Here is an 18098-nt window from a genome sequence, read left to right as displayed (position 1 = left end):
AATGGGCAGGCTCCAGGTGCAGGATCTGGGTACAAGCGCTCGCCCAGGCTCTTGAATCCAGGATCTGGATCTTTTCGGGCTCAGCAGAAGCCGCTCTCGAGCCTGTATTTTGTCGGTCGCACTTCGGAGGCTGGAGCCGGACAAGCCGCAGGATCCGTCGGCCTCCAGGTGAACGCAGCGTTCGCCTCCCGCAGAGCGAAGCCTGAAAAGCCAAGCAGGGCGCAGGCACCGTCCGCTGCCGCCTTGCAAGCCGCGGTGGCTTCTGAGTGTCAGCCCGGGGAAGGCAGGGGGGCAGAGCGGAAAACTCCCCCCAGCCTGCACACGTCGCGCTCTCTGCTATAAGAGGAGTCCCCGAGACGGGGCGGAACGGACTGGGGTTGCCAGTGCCATGGCAGTTGCCCTCGCTCCAGCAGGAGCCGGGGAAGCGGAGGAGGGAGAAGAAGAAGCGGAAAGTCCTTCACTGCCTGCTCTGTGCGCCGCTGCCGGCGGTGTCCCTGCACGGCGGCCGCTGCCTTAGCCCCGGCGCTGGGCAAGGGCTGGGACTGGCCCCTCCGCGTGAGCCCGCAGAGAGGATGTGGCGCCTCTAGCCAACGTCCCCCGGGCTCCGGCCAAGGTAGGTCCCCGGCGGCTGGAGAGCGCCAGGCGGGCGGCTGGGGCCGGGCAGCGGGACCCCCGCTAATAGCCGCCGAACAGGTGCAGCAACAGGAGCGGGAGTCCCGCATTGGCCGGGCTAGGAGCTGGGGACCGACGGGAGGGGGCAGCTAATAGGCAAGCGGCTGTGCTGGCAGATTTACCGCAGGTCCTGGGATCCTGGTGGCGGGGCCGGGGCGAAGGGGGTCCCGTTCCTCCCAGCCGGGCAGGGGAGTGTGTAAGCACCAGTTCTGCTGATCCAGACACGCTTCTTCTCGGGGAGACTGGAGCGGCGGATTGCGGTGATTGTGACTCTACTTGCGGGACAGGAGAGAGGCTCTGTGGAGTGGATGGGTTAAGGGGATCCGCAGACTAAAAGGCACCCCGCAGGCTGCAAGGCACTCAAAGGCAACTGGCTAGATCAGGAGCGTTGTGCCTGGTCTCTCTTGCACTTCTCCAAGGACCACGGGGCTGAGTCCCGGAGCGCTCTTTCTTGCTTGATCCCATACTGTATTGCTAACCTCCAACTTGGCGATTGCTCTTAGTTTGAAGCGTGTGAGGTTTTGAGAGAGCTTCCCTCTAACGCCGTTTGTTTACACTACGGAAACAAAGGACAGCACCTCCTTGCCTGAATCACATCTAGTCTGGCTCGTCCTAATAGAGAGTTTTCGATTCCCGCCCCCGCACGCCCCGGCCCACTTGGGGACAGAGACCTAGCATGAGAGACCAGGAAGGTCTCAAGAGATACAGAATTAATTTTCTTTTAACACGTTATCTGTATTACTTCCTTCAGCATTTCTGATCTACATTTGCAGGGGGAGATGTATGTTTATTTGGGTCTTTTTTTTTTTTATATTACCACGCACATTCTCCAATCTTTTTTGTCATTCTCAGCTTGGGGCTCAATTTTGTAAACTTGCATGTGTGAACTACTTTCAGCAGTAAAGTTAAGTGTTTGTAGGGTCCTCCTTTGAAAAATGAATACCTATATCACTCCGTGAATAATACATATGTAGCATTGCAAAAAATTGCAACCTCCTGGGCTGTAATTGTGGTTTTCCTGTTCAGACATTGCCATCAGTTTTTACTGACTAAACATGGAGTAAAGTATCATCCCTGTACCCTTACTGACACATTTTACAATAGTAAAATCAGAGCACTTTATAATCTTCGAAGCACTTTAATTCTCAGGATAACCCTGAGACTAAATATTATCTCCATTTTACAAACTGGGAAACTAAAGCAGATGACAGAGCCAGATTAAAAAAAAATTGTTTTCTCTATTAATAAACTCTGTTGCAAACAGTTCAATGTTTTTGTGGATTGCACGTGAACGTGCTCAGCATTGCCTGCTCTCCTGAGTCTCCCAATATTTGGTATTTTACTTCATGTTCTAGCTCTTGGATTCAAATTATTATGAGACTCTCAATTCTCATTTAAAAAATAACCATAAATTCTGGCTCTTGTCATTCTGGTGAAAGGCTTGAAAACATGACTGCAACTGTCTCAAAAAACAAACAAAACAAAAAATAAGGCAAAGCAAGAACCCAGAATTGATTATTTTAGAATCTGATGACTTTTAAGTCAAGCATTTGTTTTTGTTTAAGGAGGGATGAACGTCATGATTTTTGAATGTTTGGGGTTTGTACTGATTTGTTCTCTTTGCAATAATTTGTACCTCTTCACAAGCACATTTCAGGCTCTGATAAACTAAGAAATTGTTTGCTTGGATTCTTCCTTGGATTATTTGATAACAAATTTTGAGATTTGATTTGTGGATTGATTGAGGAAGTTTGTGTGTTTGTTCCCTCACTGAATGACCAAACCTTTATAAACTGCTTCTGTTGTGACTTAACTGTGACTTAGATAAGAAACAAGTTTAATTTAGTGATTACATAAATCTCAGCTGCAAGCCCCAAACTTGCTCTTTTGTGAACAGTCATACAAACAAAACTTTGCTCAGATAACTGTTCTTGAGGAAAGGAGTTGAAAGGGCACAAATACTGTGAAGTGAAATTGTTTATTTGTCTACCTTTACAGCCCAATTTGATACTTTGCCACCCTGACAACATGCCCAAGTATCCTGTAAATAAGGGTATTGTGCAGCACTTCCAGTGTTGGAAGATCTGGCCTTCATGCAGTAAGAGCTATTCCATGTGTACTAATGAGGTTGCAGAGACATCATTGTTGCCCCTGCACTGAAGTGATCTCTGCAATATCATCTACCGAAAGGAGACAGACACGGGCAGAGAATAGGTGCATTCTGTCTCCAACTCCGTTCTTCTCCATTCTGTGGCACTGTACATTTCTGTATAGCGCTTGCCTCACCCTCGAAAAGTTCCTTTAAGTTCTAACTGAGCATGGCAGCCCCCCAGCTGCAGCTAGTTGGTATAATTCATCCACAACCCACCAAGCAGAATTACCTGTGACATCATGGGCACATGCATAGGTGGCTGGTGACCCGGCCCCTTCCCTTGTGCCTGAGGTCCCATCCCTCCATCTCCGACTCTCCCCCCTTTCCCACAGAGTTCCCCCAGCCCTGGAGCACCAGGCGGCCAGTTCCAGGTGGCAGGCTGTGTTGGAACAATTTTAATAGTGTGGGTGCTGAGAGCCATTGAACCAAATTGCAAATCCTGTATATAATGGAAACCACTTCAAGCCAGGGGGTGCAGCAGCACCCTCCATACCTCTAGTTCTAGCACCTATGCCGGGCAGGCAGCACAGCCCCAGTGCCAGCCGCCCCCAGACCCCATGGCTGGCCAGCTAGAGCCAGCCACCCTGTGTCAGGGCAGAATGTTGGGAACTGCAGGAGGGGACCCTGGGGGGCAGGGGCACACCAGGCTGTTTGGGGAGGCATAGCCTACCCCAGCCTATGATACCAGCCACCCATGGGTACACTTACTTTCCTATGGGAGGATGTAATCTCCATGAGAAATGGCTCATAAAGAGTGTCTAAGCAGTGGATAAGTAAAGCTATGCCCATATGTCCACATTACAGTGTGCTCAGAAACAACACAACCCTGACACTTCTGTTCTGCCGCTTTCAGCTAGTTTGATTGCAATGCAGCTTGTACTCTAAAATGCTCTAGAAGTTATGATATCCAGGGAGATGCTGGTAGTAAATTCAACCAGTTTTTACATATAGTAGAGCAACAGGTGGACCTCTTGAGTCACCTATGTTTTCTGCAATTATAAGTTGCTATTTGCAGTGCAGCAAGGCGTACAATTTCCAGCACTGTAACAAAGGGTTCAGAGTAGTTGCCTGTCAAAGCATATTGACTTACTCGCAATTACATGCTGTAATAGGCACAAACTAGCCCCTTATTATATACATCATACAGGGCAAGCATGGCCTGGTTTGGATTCCAGATAGAACAAGTGAACTCTGTAAGTAGTGTTTCCCCATAGGCTTGGGAATTACAGGCAATGCATGATGGGAAAGGAGCTAGGTTATAAGGAACAGGAGTACTTGTGGCACCTTAGAGACTAACAAATTTAGTTGAGCATAAGCTTTCGTGGGCTACAGCCCACTTCATCAGATGCATGGAATGGAACATAAGAAGAGCGTGTGTGTGTGTAATATATATATATTATACACACATACAGAGAAGATGCCATACCAGCTCTAAGAGGCTAATTAATTAAGATGACCTGTTATCAGCAGGAAAAAAACTTTTTTATAGTGATGATCAAGATGGTGAGTTATGGACAGCTGACAAGAGGAGTAAGGATAGTTATAATGAAATAGATTCAAGTAGTGTAATGACTCAGCCATTCCCAGTCTCTATTCAAGCCAGAGTTAATGGTATCTAATTTGCAAATCAGTTCAAGCTCAGCAGTTTCTCACTGGAGTCTGTTTTTGAAGTCTTTCTGTTGCAAAATTGCCACCTTCAGGTCTGTTATTGAGTGGCCAGAGAGGTTGAAGTGTTCTCCTGCTGGTTTCTGAGTGTTGTCAGATTTGCGTCTGTTTATACTTTTGTGTTGAGACTGTCTGGTTTGGCCAATGTACATGGCAGAGGGGCATTGCTGGCACATGATTGTTACACTGGTCTACAATTTTTGAGAAGTCGTCTGCTTCAGAGATAAAATGTGATATTTATTATGTATTTTGATGTGCTGAATTCAAATATGACAATTAAAACAATTGATTGGCTACTGTTTCTAAGATATTTAAGTTTTTACATTTTATGTCTATGTATATTGTGTAGATAGTTTTAATGATAAATTGTAAACCTAGGTCTTTTCATGTGTTTATGGTTGCTTTACATGATAATATTTCACCTGTCCTGTTTAGGTAACACTTTAAAAATCAGCAAAAGGGTTATATAAATAAAATTTATTATGAAACAAAAGGCAAAAAAATTATTATATACATAGTTTAGTCCTATTCAGTGTCTACTCAGTGCTTCTTGTCTTGTCTTTTGTATTCATTAAATGGAGCATCTCTTGTCACTGTCCAGCAATAGTCTGCAAGCATTGATGGGCTCCATTTGCCCTGATAGCCTGCCAGGAGATTCCACTGCTGTAGTCTGGAGCCCAACAGCTCTGCCTTACTCTTGGGTAGTTCCAAATCCCTGACAAGGTCATTCAGTTCACCTTGTGTTATGAGGTGTGGTTCAGAGGAGGAGGATGGGAGAAAATGTGGGTCCTGCGACATTGATGGTTCAGGACCAGAAGTTTTATCCTCTTCCTCGTCTGACTCAAGTGAGAGTGATTCTGGTGCATCAGGAACCGGCAGTCCTTCTCCGTGGGGTACTGGGCGTATAGCTGATGGAATGTTTGGATAATGCACAGTCCACTTTTTCTTCTTTGACACACCTTTCCCAACTGGAGGCACCATGCAGAAGTAACAATTGCTAGTATGATCTGTTGGCTCTCTCCAAATCATTGGCACTGCAAAAGGCATAGATTTCCTTTTCCTGTTCAACCACTGGCAAAGATTTGTTGCACAAGTGTTGCAGCATATGTGTGGGGCCCACCTCTTGTCCTGATCTCCAGTTTTGCAGCCAAAATAAAGGTGATAGGCTTTCTTAATCATAGTGGTTATACTGCACTTTTGTGATGCAAAAGTCACTTCACCACAAACATAGCAGAAGTTATCTGCACTGTTCACACAAGTACGAGGCATCTCTGCTCACTTTGGCTAAACAGAAATGTGTCCCTTTGCAAAATCAAACACTGACAAAGAAGAGAGCACGACACTGTATGATTTCTAGAGCTGATCTAGGGCAATTTGTTCAGCAGAGTGATGTAAGCTTCATTATGATTGCATCATCCATGACTTCTAGGAATAACATGATGCAATTCATATCATGTATGACGCAATACCAGCTTCAGATTGCATCATTCATTGTTTTGCCTAAAAAGCAAGTACTGTCCAACCCAGTCATAGATTTATTCATAGATCCAGTCAAAGATGTATTTTAGTCATTTCTGATTTAAATTGAGATCTCTTCCCTTTATAACTCACTTATCCTCCGCCATTCCCAAGTCAAGGGTTGTATATACTGACCCAATAGCATATCTTGAAAACTAGAGCCAATCAACAATTTTGAGCATCATTTTCGTTCTCAGTGACCCAGAATTAGTAAAGTTGGACTACATTTAACTCAGAAGCATTTTGTCTGTAGAGCAGTGTTAAGGGGCAGCCTCTTCTTGGTATGGAATGAGATCTGGGAGACCTCCTGCTGCACTGAAGAGAGCAGATCTGATGTGGGGCTCTCCAAAATTAGAGCCGGAGGAGCACTATCCAAAGAAGGATGTGAAAAAGTTTGTGAGGAGGTGGGCTATAGAAGGGCCCTATAAGAAATGAAACAAGGAGAGAAATGTCTGAGGCAATATGGCTCTGCAGTGGCCTGGAGGTCTAGTATTGGTGCTGCTCCTTATTTAGGGGCCCCGAGGCTGCAACTTTTTGGGGAGAACAGGAAAAAGTTCATCTCCCCCACCCCCGCTTCTGCCCTGCAATGACAACAGAGAGGGACTAAGTTTGGCCCTAGGGAAGGACTCTATTTGTTGAGTCCTGGGAGGTTAAGGTACTGTGTCAGCAGGGCAAAGCTATTTTACCTAGAAAGGGGGTAGGGTTATTGAACCCTAGAAGGGCAAAGGACTATTTTGGTATGGCCATTTGTTTGCCTTGGAGTTGGAAGAGGAGGACCTTATAGTTTAAACTGCCAACCCAGAGACTGAGGGCTAGTTCCAGTTTTTCCATTGACTGCGGTTAATAGTTCTGTGCCTTTTATAATCCTTATTATGAGCCATTCAGGTACCTTGCAGAGTAACTATAATTACAAATAGAAAAACTTGTGCAAGCTCTCAGGTCACTTCCCATGGAGCTGGGAATAGCCCTGCTGTCTAATAGAGCAGTGCCAAGTCTCAGCCACTTTGTCTCACAGCCATTTGGAAGGAACAGGCCAAATCACAGGCCGATTTAACCTGTGTACTAATGCCATATAGCTAGAGCATAGAGACAGATTCATGATTCTGCTACTTCTGTGCTAGAAAATCTGGTTAGTTAGCTCCAGCAGAGAGGTCCCACATACAATCTCTGCTGATGACCCAACGAGGGGCACTGTTACATTTGACTCTGCTGTGTGTAATCACTAGAAAAGCCACAATCTTCTTCCAGCTCCAAGAACAGAAATCAAGAATCCTGATGCTCCTCATTCTACTGCTGTCTCTCTCAACCTCTTTTTATAATCCACTGATGTATGTTATCTATCTCCATGGTCTATTCCACATAGAGCATAGCAGCTTGCTTTTTCTCCCCCACTTAGCTCTACCACAAAAGTAGTAGAAATGATCTTTGCTGTTTGTTTGAAGGTTGTGGTTTTAAACCCTGCTGATGAGCGTTGGGAGGGGGCAGACAGGGAAATGGGTATATGTATAAAATTTAGTTCAAGATCTCAGGAATAATAGCTGGAATGACTTTATATAGCAACATTGTATTTAGAAATGAACGCGGATGCTGTAGTACTAATTGTTTTGCTGTTGTATTTTCAGTGTTTGTAGTTATCAAGAATAGCAGTGGTGCCAACTCTTGTGACACTTCAAAAAAAAGTCACAATATTTGGTTTTTAAGAAAGACTCAGCTGCTGGAGTCAGGTGATTAAAAAAAAAAAGTGAAATTGGAGTCTCATGTAAAGTAAGTTGCTAGCCCTCAAGACATGGAGAAAAGCCAGAAAACATGACCTGAGTGTACCCCAAAGGCTCTACATCTAGAAGACCAATAACAAGAACCCTATTGTAAACGGGCAGCACTCACCCCTGTGGCGCCTCCTGTTGGTTGCTTCGGGGAAATTAGCTCAGGTTCCAGCCTGGAGCACCCTCTGCAGGCCAGTGATCCACCTTGTTTCCTGCTACAGGCCCCGTGTCCCTCCCTGGACCCCAGTGCCCCTTTTACGTGGGGGTTCTGCCCCCTGGCAGCCACCCCTTTTCCTTAGGGGTTTCCCCTCCCTGGGAAACCCCCACCCTCTATCCCCACTTTGCCTCAGTGTAGGCTACTGCCAGTCATTGTCTAGCCCCACACCCTGGGGCAGACTGCAGTATTAGCCACTCATCATCAGCAAAGGGGTTTGGACCTGCTGCCTTGGCCTAGCCCTGGGTTGCACCCAACAACCCTAGTACCTCCTGGCCTAATTCTAGGCCACAGCCTGGGGCTTTCCAGACAGAGGCTCCCCAGCGTACCTTGTCTAGTTCCCAGCAGCCAGGCCCTTCTCCCTCTACAGATAGAAGAAGACTGTCTCCCTCTTGGCTTCCCTGGCCTTCTTATTAGGCCCTGTCACTCAGTTTGGGGCATGGCCCCCAGCTGCAGCCACTTCCCCTAATCAGCCCAGCCTAAAGGCTGCTTTCCCAGCCACAGACCCTTCTCAGGGCTGTTTTTAATCCCTTCCGGGCCAGAGCAGAGACCCATTCTGCTACACTATATATATATTTATATAAAATAAATTTTTATATTATATAATATAATTCCCCCCCTCAAGGCCTGAGTTTTCATTTATGAACGTCTGGGATTGGCAATGTTAGACAGGATGTGGCATTTTCTGTGGATTATGTCTGAAACTGGGAGAACAGCGGGAGATTTTGCTGAGCCCAGAGGCTGCAAGACCCTGTGTCAACTCCGGAAAGGTCAGAGCTTGTTTTAATAAACCTGTATTTCAAGAAAGCAATCTCATTCTCTAAGGAGTAACTCTGGCACGTAGGGAAACTTGATGCCTCCAAACCCTGCTAATGAGCAATGGAGGCTGTCACCTGTAGGTCACCAATTTGAATCCTGCCCAGCCTATCAGGAATTAAAAGTTGTTCCTGTTTAATGGATGTTTAGTGATTGCCATATTAGAGGAGTTTGGGTCCTGGTTCCACCACCCACATCACAAGCTCACTACCATACTTTGCACTAGAATGTGCAAGCTTTTTGGAAAGAGTCCGGGAACCTTTTATACAGTGCTGAACACAATGGAGCCTTAGTCTCAAATGTATCCTCAAGCAAGAGCTCCTGCATCAGAGACCAAAAACACCTGCATTAAAATCAAATTAATTAAGCTTGAGAGAGTTGGTAACACTGTTGTTGGGCTAACCGCATGACTTGGGTGGGATGAGGGTTGACTCGTGATTTTTGAAGTTTGAGACCAGCAATATTGGGAAATTGTAGGTCTTTAGTACTCCTGGAAAATAAGGCCCCATGCAAGCTCGGTCAACCCATGAGCAGCTCAGCTTTTCTGTGGATGACCTTAACTTTTCTGCTACTGAGTTACAAGAGCATTGTTTGTGTGTGTGAGAGAGAGAGAGATTGGGGCTTCATTTTATTTTGTTTATTGAATATGAAGTATTGCTTATTTTTCCTCCACAGATTTAGAGCAATACACAGTGGCTTTCCTCCAGACTCCCTACTACAGTATCTTATTAGGTCTTCAGTGGTTTGCCAAAGGATGATCCAGAAGTCAGTACTTGGATTAGAATTTGGGAGGTTTTTGTCTTCCAGGCTTGTGTTAACAATGCTCAACCACACCCTTTACATGTATGAGTACTAGGCTCTAACCCTTCACTGCTGTGCCCTCGAAATTCAGTCCTGTGCAGAGCCAACACTATGCCCCTCTTAAGTTCTTAAAACAGGCCTCAAGTGGGGTTATAGTGTGGAGCCTCTTGAGGAGTGAATTTTGTCCTTAAGACCTTTTAATTGAGCCTGGATTGCATGGGTCATGGCAGCCAAGGTCTCAACCGATATAATTACCTTCTGAAATCTTACCTAGTGGCTCATATTTATACTGGAGAGAGGAAGCCCTATTCAAAGTCAATAAAATACTTTTAATATAGAAATGAATGAATCTCTTTTAGATACATCCTGTTGAAAAAGTGCATTCTATTAAAACAGAACTCAAGACAACAGAATCTGGATATGGTTAGTTTCTATTGAAGTCATCTTCCTGCTGACTTCAACAGGGGTTGGACTGGGCCTTAAGCATGAGAGAACATTTGGAAAGGCTTGAGGAAAAGTAAACTTATTAGTTTTGATCTTTTCCTTTCTCTTTTCGGTTCTGTAATCAATCAAGACATAAGGAAGAAATGGAGGGGGAAGCAGGAAATGTCTAGCGAAATGGAGGCCTTGGGGAACCTTGAGGGGGAAAAAACTCAAAGGATGAAATCCTGTCTCCATTGAAGTCAATGTCAAAATGGCCATTGACTTCAAAGGGGGCCCAGGATTTCACTGAATCAATTGTTGATGATATTACAGGATGACTTCTTTTTTTTTTTCAAAACCAGTCACTTAAATTGCATCCACAAAGGGCTGGATTATGCACTTGTGTATATGTAATTGAGGAAGCATAATATTTAATGGGCTGTTTGGTGTGGCTACATAGATGCAATTTCATCCACTTTATGGTTTGATGGTGAAATATTTGATTTATTACAATGAAGATTTGGGCAACATAAAGTAAATTTTTGGGCCAATGTGCAGAAAACTAGGTTAGTAATTCTTATTCGTGTATTGCTGAAAATATATTTGTATAATATTTGGGTTATTGTAGGTTTGCAGACAAGCTTCCTGCTTTAGGGTCTACTTATAGCCCCCTGTTTAGAATCAATAAATGATGTATGTAGAGTACTGACAGTTGCCACTGATGACAAACAGGCTTAAAGCCACTTTACCAGTATCTTGTGGAGATTAGGAACTGTCACAAAGATATCACTTGAGATGCAGAAATTGCTCTCTGAAGTCCTTAGAGATAACAACTTAATGATATAGTATTCTAAGATTTGATTTTTAGAGTAGCCATAATGTTCAAATGCATACAAATAAACCACAAAGAACTCAGTTTTTATGGTTTGCATTAATTCTTCTACTGCCTTTTTATACCAGTTTTCCCTTTATTATAAATTCACTGGCTTTGCTCACCAGACTTTCCTTTTCTTGGTGAACTACCCATTGGGCTATATAAGCCATAAGGTGTTGGCAGAGCTGTGTGCTTAAACGGCAAAGTCAACAGTTTATGCTCTTTGATTTTTCATCTCTTTGCTGCTCTGGCTGTGCATTCCTCATTCAGTTTCCATGAGATTTTTGTCCTATCTGCTTCCCTGTATGCTGCATAACTCATGTTGGTGGGGCTTTCTGAGCTGTATTCCTACCAAACAGGACTGGTGTTCAAGCAATATTGGCATCTTTTGATTCACATTTTTTTCCCACCCAAAAAGTATGACTTGCACTGAGCTTCCCATCAAAAAGCTTTTCTACCCAGCAATTTGTTTATCCTGTCCTTAGGATGTCCACAACCACATTCCCAGTTGGCAAGACACTTCCTTGTTAATACAATTTGCCATAATGCTTCTTTCAGAGATCTTGTAGCTCAAGTGGTAGAGGCATGCCTTTTGGAGCTGAAGGACCTAGGTTCTAATCCTAGCTCCTAAACCGTGTGTGAGATTTGTATATAGCTGTGGCTATTACATAAACATTTATTACAACCAAAGATTGTCACAGTTGGGCCCTGTGCTCCCTTCCATTATGCAACATGGGGGGAACAGAGGCACTAAAATCTCAAGAAATGGAGCAAAGAGTGGTACCTTCAGAGTACACAGGGTTAGGTGGTATAACAAGCTGCCGCTACTGTGTAGTTACCAACATGGAGGGAATGGTGGCATTATGCAACTGGAGCTCTGCGTTGAATGGAGAGTATGACTGGCTGGTCAGAAGAACTGAAAAAAAAATGCTATACAGAACAGCTATTCCTCACTTCTGGTGTGGCGCAAAAACACACACAATTCCTTACACCATGTTCACATGAGTGCACCTGTCTTTGGAGAAAAACAGCAGCACAGCAACTGAACCAGACAGTCATGATGCCAGGACTGGGGCAGAGATCGTGCTAAACTTTGTTCTTTTGGGATGGCAAAGTGTTCTCTGGAGATCTCAGATCACTGTGTATTTGTAACAGGGTGCTGGCTTAAGAGGCACTGAACCAGCCCCTGTTAGCTCGGAACCTGCTAGCATAGCTCCCATCAAGGGAACTGGCTGGAGCTGGCAGGGTGTGGCTCATTAAAGGAGCCTGAGAGCAATCACTTGTGAGCCTGCTGAGAGGAAGGCCTTTAAAGCTAGTAGAAAGGAGGGGAAACAGGAAAGTGAGGAGTGAGGGCCTGTTGCCCCCAGCTGCTGTAAGAGCAAGCTGTTCCCTAATGGGCTACCTGACTGGTATTGAATTGTATATAGCTGTATATATGTGGTGGTAGGAAAATACCGGGAAATAAAAGGGCACTGGTTGTGTGAAAGACTGGTCTCCAGCGAATTGTAGATGAGTGCTTTGTTGCTCATGGTACAAGTGTTCCAGACCATATTCCAGCCTGTCTCATGATCTCCAGGGCATGATGTGATGGTTATTTGGGCAGAAGAAAGCACCAAAGTTCAAGTATGCTTTTCCCTTCTGCAGGTTTTTTTTACCTGGAGAGGTCTATGTAAGGGCTAGAGAGAATTATCATCATGGAGGAGATGCTAAAGAAATGTCAGAGCCCATGTGTCCCATTGTTTGTTTTTGCAAAACCTCTCTGTACATTAGTGAGAGGTGTCCTTGCAGCCAATGAAGAAAGAAGAGAACATTGTGTGAGTTATGACCCCATCTTGTTGAACTGTGCCTGTCTGTATGTGCCTAAGGCCATTAGATATGTGAAATGTGACATTTCACAGAAAGTGAGGGAGTCTTTTCTTTTTTTGCCCTAACAAAAATTTAAAAAAGAAAATTAGTTTCAATGGATGGGCAAAGGTTTGGGATGGTTTTTATTTATGTCTTTTCCCTGTGTTTAAAGGTTTGGTGCTAAAATTTTCAAAGAAAGGGACTAGTGCTTCAAACAATAGGCTGTTAATGAATGTCATGTCACCTAGTGGACATAAGAAAAATGTAATATCTAAGTTCTAGAGGTAATGAGGAGTCTGTCTATTCACATGTACATGGCCTGAAGTAACAAGATTTGAACACTAATGTTTTTATGATGGTGGTTGGGCCTAACTTAACAACATGACTTAATGCCAGAAGATCCACCTGAATACCCCTCTCCATGAATTACCTTATGCTCTGTTTCTCTTTGCTTTTTGTATAGTGGAATCAGAACCTTTATTTTTTTTTTTTGTTATTGGGACATCATGTGCAACTCTGTTGCCATGGCTGTTGATACGTAGTAACATAGCACTGCCTCATGTTTGCTGTGAGAGAGCCTCTGTCTTGCTGCTGTCTAAGATCCGTGAGAACAGCGACTTGCCTTTGTACGCAGATCTCTTCAACCACCTGCCAGCTCGCCTGTCTTCTAGATACCTCTTATGGTCATTTAGACCACCACAGGATATGACAGTGGAACCTGTTCAGCACAACAAGTGGTTAGTGATGATAGCTGTTAATCACTCTCCTGTTAAGGGACCCAACCATCTGTTCACCAAGTTTTGATCTGTGATCATCTCTGAACTGGTTTTGAACAGGACCAGGCAACTGTATGGCCAATCTCTTTAAATGGGGTTGTTGTAATGACCTGCGATACAGCTATAGTCAACTTTACTCTGTCACTTATCCTTGACGAGTGCCCACTGACTTATTTTGATGGCGGGCACTGATGATCACGTTAATCTATGTGACTGGTTATTCTGTTCTTTACTATAATTTCAATCAATTTGCCTGCTCTGAAGTCAGGCTTATTAGCCTCTAATTGCCAGGATCATCTCTGGACCCTTTAAAGAAAAAAAGTTGACGTTACATTAGCTATCCTCTAGTCATCTGGCACAGAGGCTGATTTTAAGCGATGGGTTACATACCATGGTTAATAGTTCTACAATGTCATATCTGAGTTCCTTTAGAACTCTTGGGTGAATACCATCTGGTCCTGGAGAGTTATGACTGTTTAATTTATCAATTTGTTCCAGAACCTTCTTTAGTGACACCTCAGTCTGGTACAGTTCCTCAGATTTGTCACCTAAAAAGAATGAGTCGGGTGTCGAGATCCTTGACATCCTCTGCAGTGAAGATCAATGCAAAGAATTCATCTAGCTTCTCTGTAATGACCCAGTCTTCCTTGAGTGCTCCTTTAGCACCTTGATCAGCCAATGGCCAGGACGATTGTTTGGTGGGCTTCCTACTTCTGAAGTACTTACTTTTTTTTGCTCTTAGTTTGTGTCCTCTTTTTTTTTTTTGCTAGTTGCTTTTTAAGTTCTTTTTTGGCCTGCCAAGTTGTACTATTTTTCTGTGAAAACCATCTCCTTTTGCATTGATAACTCAATATCTCTACTACTGTTTGTTTACAAATAAATAAGCTCCAAGGCAGTATGTTGTTCGCTCTCACCTAGAAGTCTTTCTGCTACTTCCTGGTGCACCTGGACTCTCCAGTGCTGCTCTGGAAGTCATAGTCATCTGGCTGCTCATTCTGGTCCCAGCATCTGCCTTCTTCCCCTGACCCTTCATAAACATCCATAATCCTTGCCCTTCACCTCACATTTGGTGTATGTAGCTATGTAATTGTGATGCCTTGTTTTCTGTGTAATCCTAGTTTCTTAGTACTCTTCCTCTGCAAAATTCAGTAGCCGTTTTGGTCTCCGAGCTCCGTGTGTTGGAGAAGATGTGTGTTCTTCATGGAGACTCACTCTTACTATTTTTATTCTTGTTTGGATTTCTTAAACCAAACCTAAAAATAATTCTGATAGATAGTATCTTTTTGCTCTTTGTTGTCTAGATTAAGAAAAGAAGCCAAAGTGAGGTCAGACATTAACTGACTCACCACACACTTAGGCTAATCCTGATTTGGGAGAGTGTAGCATTTATCTCTACAGCTCACACTTGCTGAAATACAACTTGCCCTGTCTAGACTAGAGTTTTGTAATGTGTTAGCTAATACATTTTATAAATAAACCTTTTATTCTAGTTTAGACAATTATGCTGTGAGGAGTGGGGAATACCGAACATTCCCAGCCCCCACATTAGAGTTGCATAAAAGAAGATTGTTGTTTCCTTGTCTACATGCAATAGACCTGATATTCTGTTGGATGGAACTACATGAAAAGGAGCACTTATGTCTAGTTACTTTCATATATTTTTATATACTGCATATGGTATTTCTCTAAGTAGCATATCTAAATGTTTGAAAATACATCAGTTCACTTAGTTATGAAACAAAGATGAATTAAGTGTCATACGGCACATATGTACATAACTAACAGACTCCCCAATGCACTTTACTTTTATTCACCTTTGAGGAAAACAAAAAATAACTTAAATAAACTGATTCATTCTGAGTTAGTTCAATTCCCAATTTCACTGTCATATCCAAATTATACCTTCTCTGATATGGGGGGGAAAAAAAATCTGAAAACCAGCATGAGGGAATTGTGGGAGGTTTTCAAGCCAGATGTCACGATCTCAACTTTAGTTTTAGACCAAAATTGGTGGTGGTGGGGAACCCATAAAAGTCTAATTTACACTTAGGAATGAGTTTGGGTGTTTCTTAACCAAACAAGAACCCTTACAATAATTGTAACTAGCTAATGATAAGAATGTACCATCTGAGACTTTGTTTAAAAGGTTTTAAACACCTTCTAAATCTCTACTCAAGACATGGCAAGTTGTACTTTTAGCATATGCTAGACTAGTTGAGTAGCATGTGCAAAAGTACAGCTTGCCTTATCTTGACTAGAGATTTAGAAGGTGTTTAAAGCATGTTAGTTACAGCTAGCTAATATCAGACCTTTACATCTTTTAGTGTAGGCAAAGCCAAGATAGCATTTGCAGAAGTATTCATTAATGCAAGCTGACTTGTAAAAACTCTAGTCTAGATATACCTTTGGTTTCATACTTGGTAAGCCAGCAGTAGAAGGTACTAGAGAAGTTTTGAGAATTGAGAATATTTCTTACAACTCTAGGGAAGAAAGCTGCTGCAGTCACAGTAAAAATGGTTATTGAGATGAGGTGGTGGTCTTTAAAAAGACCTGAATTATTCTTTTGGCTGAGGACAATAGATACTAGTTTACAGGCAATGTGGCTGTCTCATCCCAATTTATGTTTCAATTCTTTGGATTATAATCTGTTTCAAGAAAGGATTCTCTTGGAATGTTTGCTTTCTGGCTGTCATTGCCTAGGAAAACAGGTTGTGGAGATTTCACAGGTAGTGCAATTCTCTTGAATGTATAATTACAGTGTTTATATGCCATTACTGTGCATTGAATTCTTTGGGGACTATTGCAATTAAAACTGTTAATTCATAATTGTGATCCAATCCCTGTCCTGTGGCACTTAGTCCAAGTTGGATGGATAATAAGAAATAACAAAAGAAAACAAGGGATAGTGAATGCTTTGCTTGGCAGAGCATTCTTACAAAGGATACAAATCACCTATTTGCTTCTGTTTTGTTCTTTGATTGGTTTTTATTTAGTTCTAAAATTCTCAAGCATAGGAGAAGGAGCAGATGGTGCCAGAGCAGAGATTCTTGACAGAGAGCAAGAGAAACAAGTTCTGAGGATTGATTTGGGGACGAGGAGTGTCTCAGTATGGAAGCAGGAGGAGGATGGTCCAGGTAGAGGTGTGTCTGAGAAGGCAGAGTAGCAGAGTGGCAGAAGGTGGGAAAGGCAGTGTTAAAGAGAGGAGGAGTGGGCAGAGTTTAGAATATAAGAGAAGGTATAGGAGGAAATGAGCTGAGACATAGGCTAGGGCAGAGCTGTGTAGGGCCCTATAGGTGAGAATTTTGAACTGGAGGCAAAAGGAAACTGAATGAATGGATTTGTGGGGTATGGGTGGGAGGGCTCTTGGAGACTGGTATTTGCAAAAGGGTTAGATGGGAAGATGACTTCATCTGTGGGCTCTGCATAAAGGAGGACCAGAAAGAGAAGAGAACCCAGTCTAGCAAAGCTTCTAGCAGTGGGGGCAGAAATGGAAGAGGACACTTCAGGAATGTTGTTGTAGAGGATGAAGAGACATGTGCCTCTTTGCTGCCCTTCATTCCACATAAAAAGTCAGGTATAAAATCTAGGCCTGGGTAACAAGAAAATACTTCATTAGAGGAGAGAAGAGAGGGCTTAGCAGGACTTCAGCTTTCAACATGTTGCACTTGGAAAAACACGGTTAAGAACACAGCTCTTGTGGTATTTTCTTTTCCTAACTGCCCCTTACCTTCAAGTATAGTGCAAGCTTTGGTGTTGAACTGGACTCTAAACCTCCAGGGCCAATTTGGTTTCAGCGTCTCAGGCCCAACCTTTTCCACCCTCTAAACCATTCAGGTGTAGAGAAGTTAGGGGTTGGGGAGTAAATTGGTGGTGACATATATTTAGGGATTGGTTTTGTCACAGCTGTATCCCAGATTATTAGGAATCCTCACAAAATCTAGGCCACAGCAAACTGAAACCCACAAAGTAGGGACTCTATAACAAGCTATCTGCAACCAAAATACCTTTAAAACAAATGGGGTATGTCACGAGTAGTGCTGATCAGAACACTTTTTTGATGCCTTTTTATTGTGAAGTATGCTGTTTCATCTAAGACAAAATATTTCATAGAGGCACGTAGATTTCAGTGAGGTTTCTGAGGTCTGGGGTGGACACTCTCTCTCTCTCTCTCTCTCTCCATTTTAGAAGGGAGAGACTCAAAAAACCTGACTTCTTTTTAAATCTGAAAGTGGACATTTTGACACAATTCCATTTAGCAAAAGCATTTGAAAGGTTTTTGGTTTTGTTCCAAGGTGGAATGAAAACAAATGTCCAGACTTCAAAAGCTATGAAATAGAATTGCCATTCTCTAGCCATGAGCCTACAAGAGATTAGTTTCCTGATTGGGGGTGAGGGGGAATCATGGTATGAGGTCTCTAGTCTCTTCATTAAGACTCATTTCCCATGCTCTGTGACCTCAGTCACTTCACTCTGTTCTTCCACTGCTGTTAGATGATAATCCTAACCCAATGTCCAGGTCCAAGTACCCCTAAACTTTGGTGTCTGGAGTCCGAATCATTATCAGGACCAGAATTTTGCA

The 18098-nt window shown here is 43.3% G+C and overlaps 1 pseudogene; it reads left to right on the top strand.

The window, feature by feature from the left end:
* The first annotated feature begins 357 nt into the window (after positions 1-357).
* The window catches only part of LOC115646750, a 74557-nt pseudogene continuing 56816 nt past the window's right edge, over positions 358-18098 (top strand).

This window comes from Gopherus evgoodei, chromosome 2 (assembly GCF_007399415.2).
Source record: "Gopherus evgoodei ecotype Sinaloan lineage chromosome 2, rGopEvg1_v1.p, whole genome shotgun sequence".
In the NCBI taxonomy this organism is placed as follows: Eukaryota; Metazoa; Chordata; order Testudines; family Testudinidae; genus Gopherus; species Gopherus evgoodei.
The sequence above is the reverse complement of the archived record's forward strand: the minus strand, read 5'-3'. Positions and strand labels throughout refer to the sequence as shown.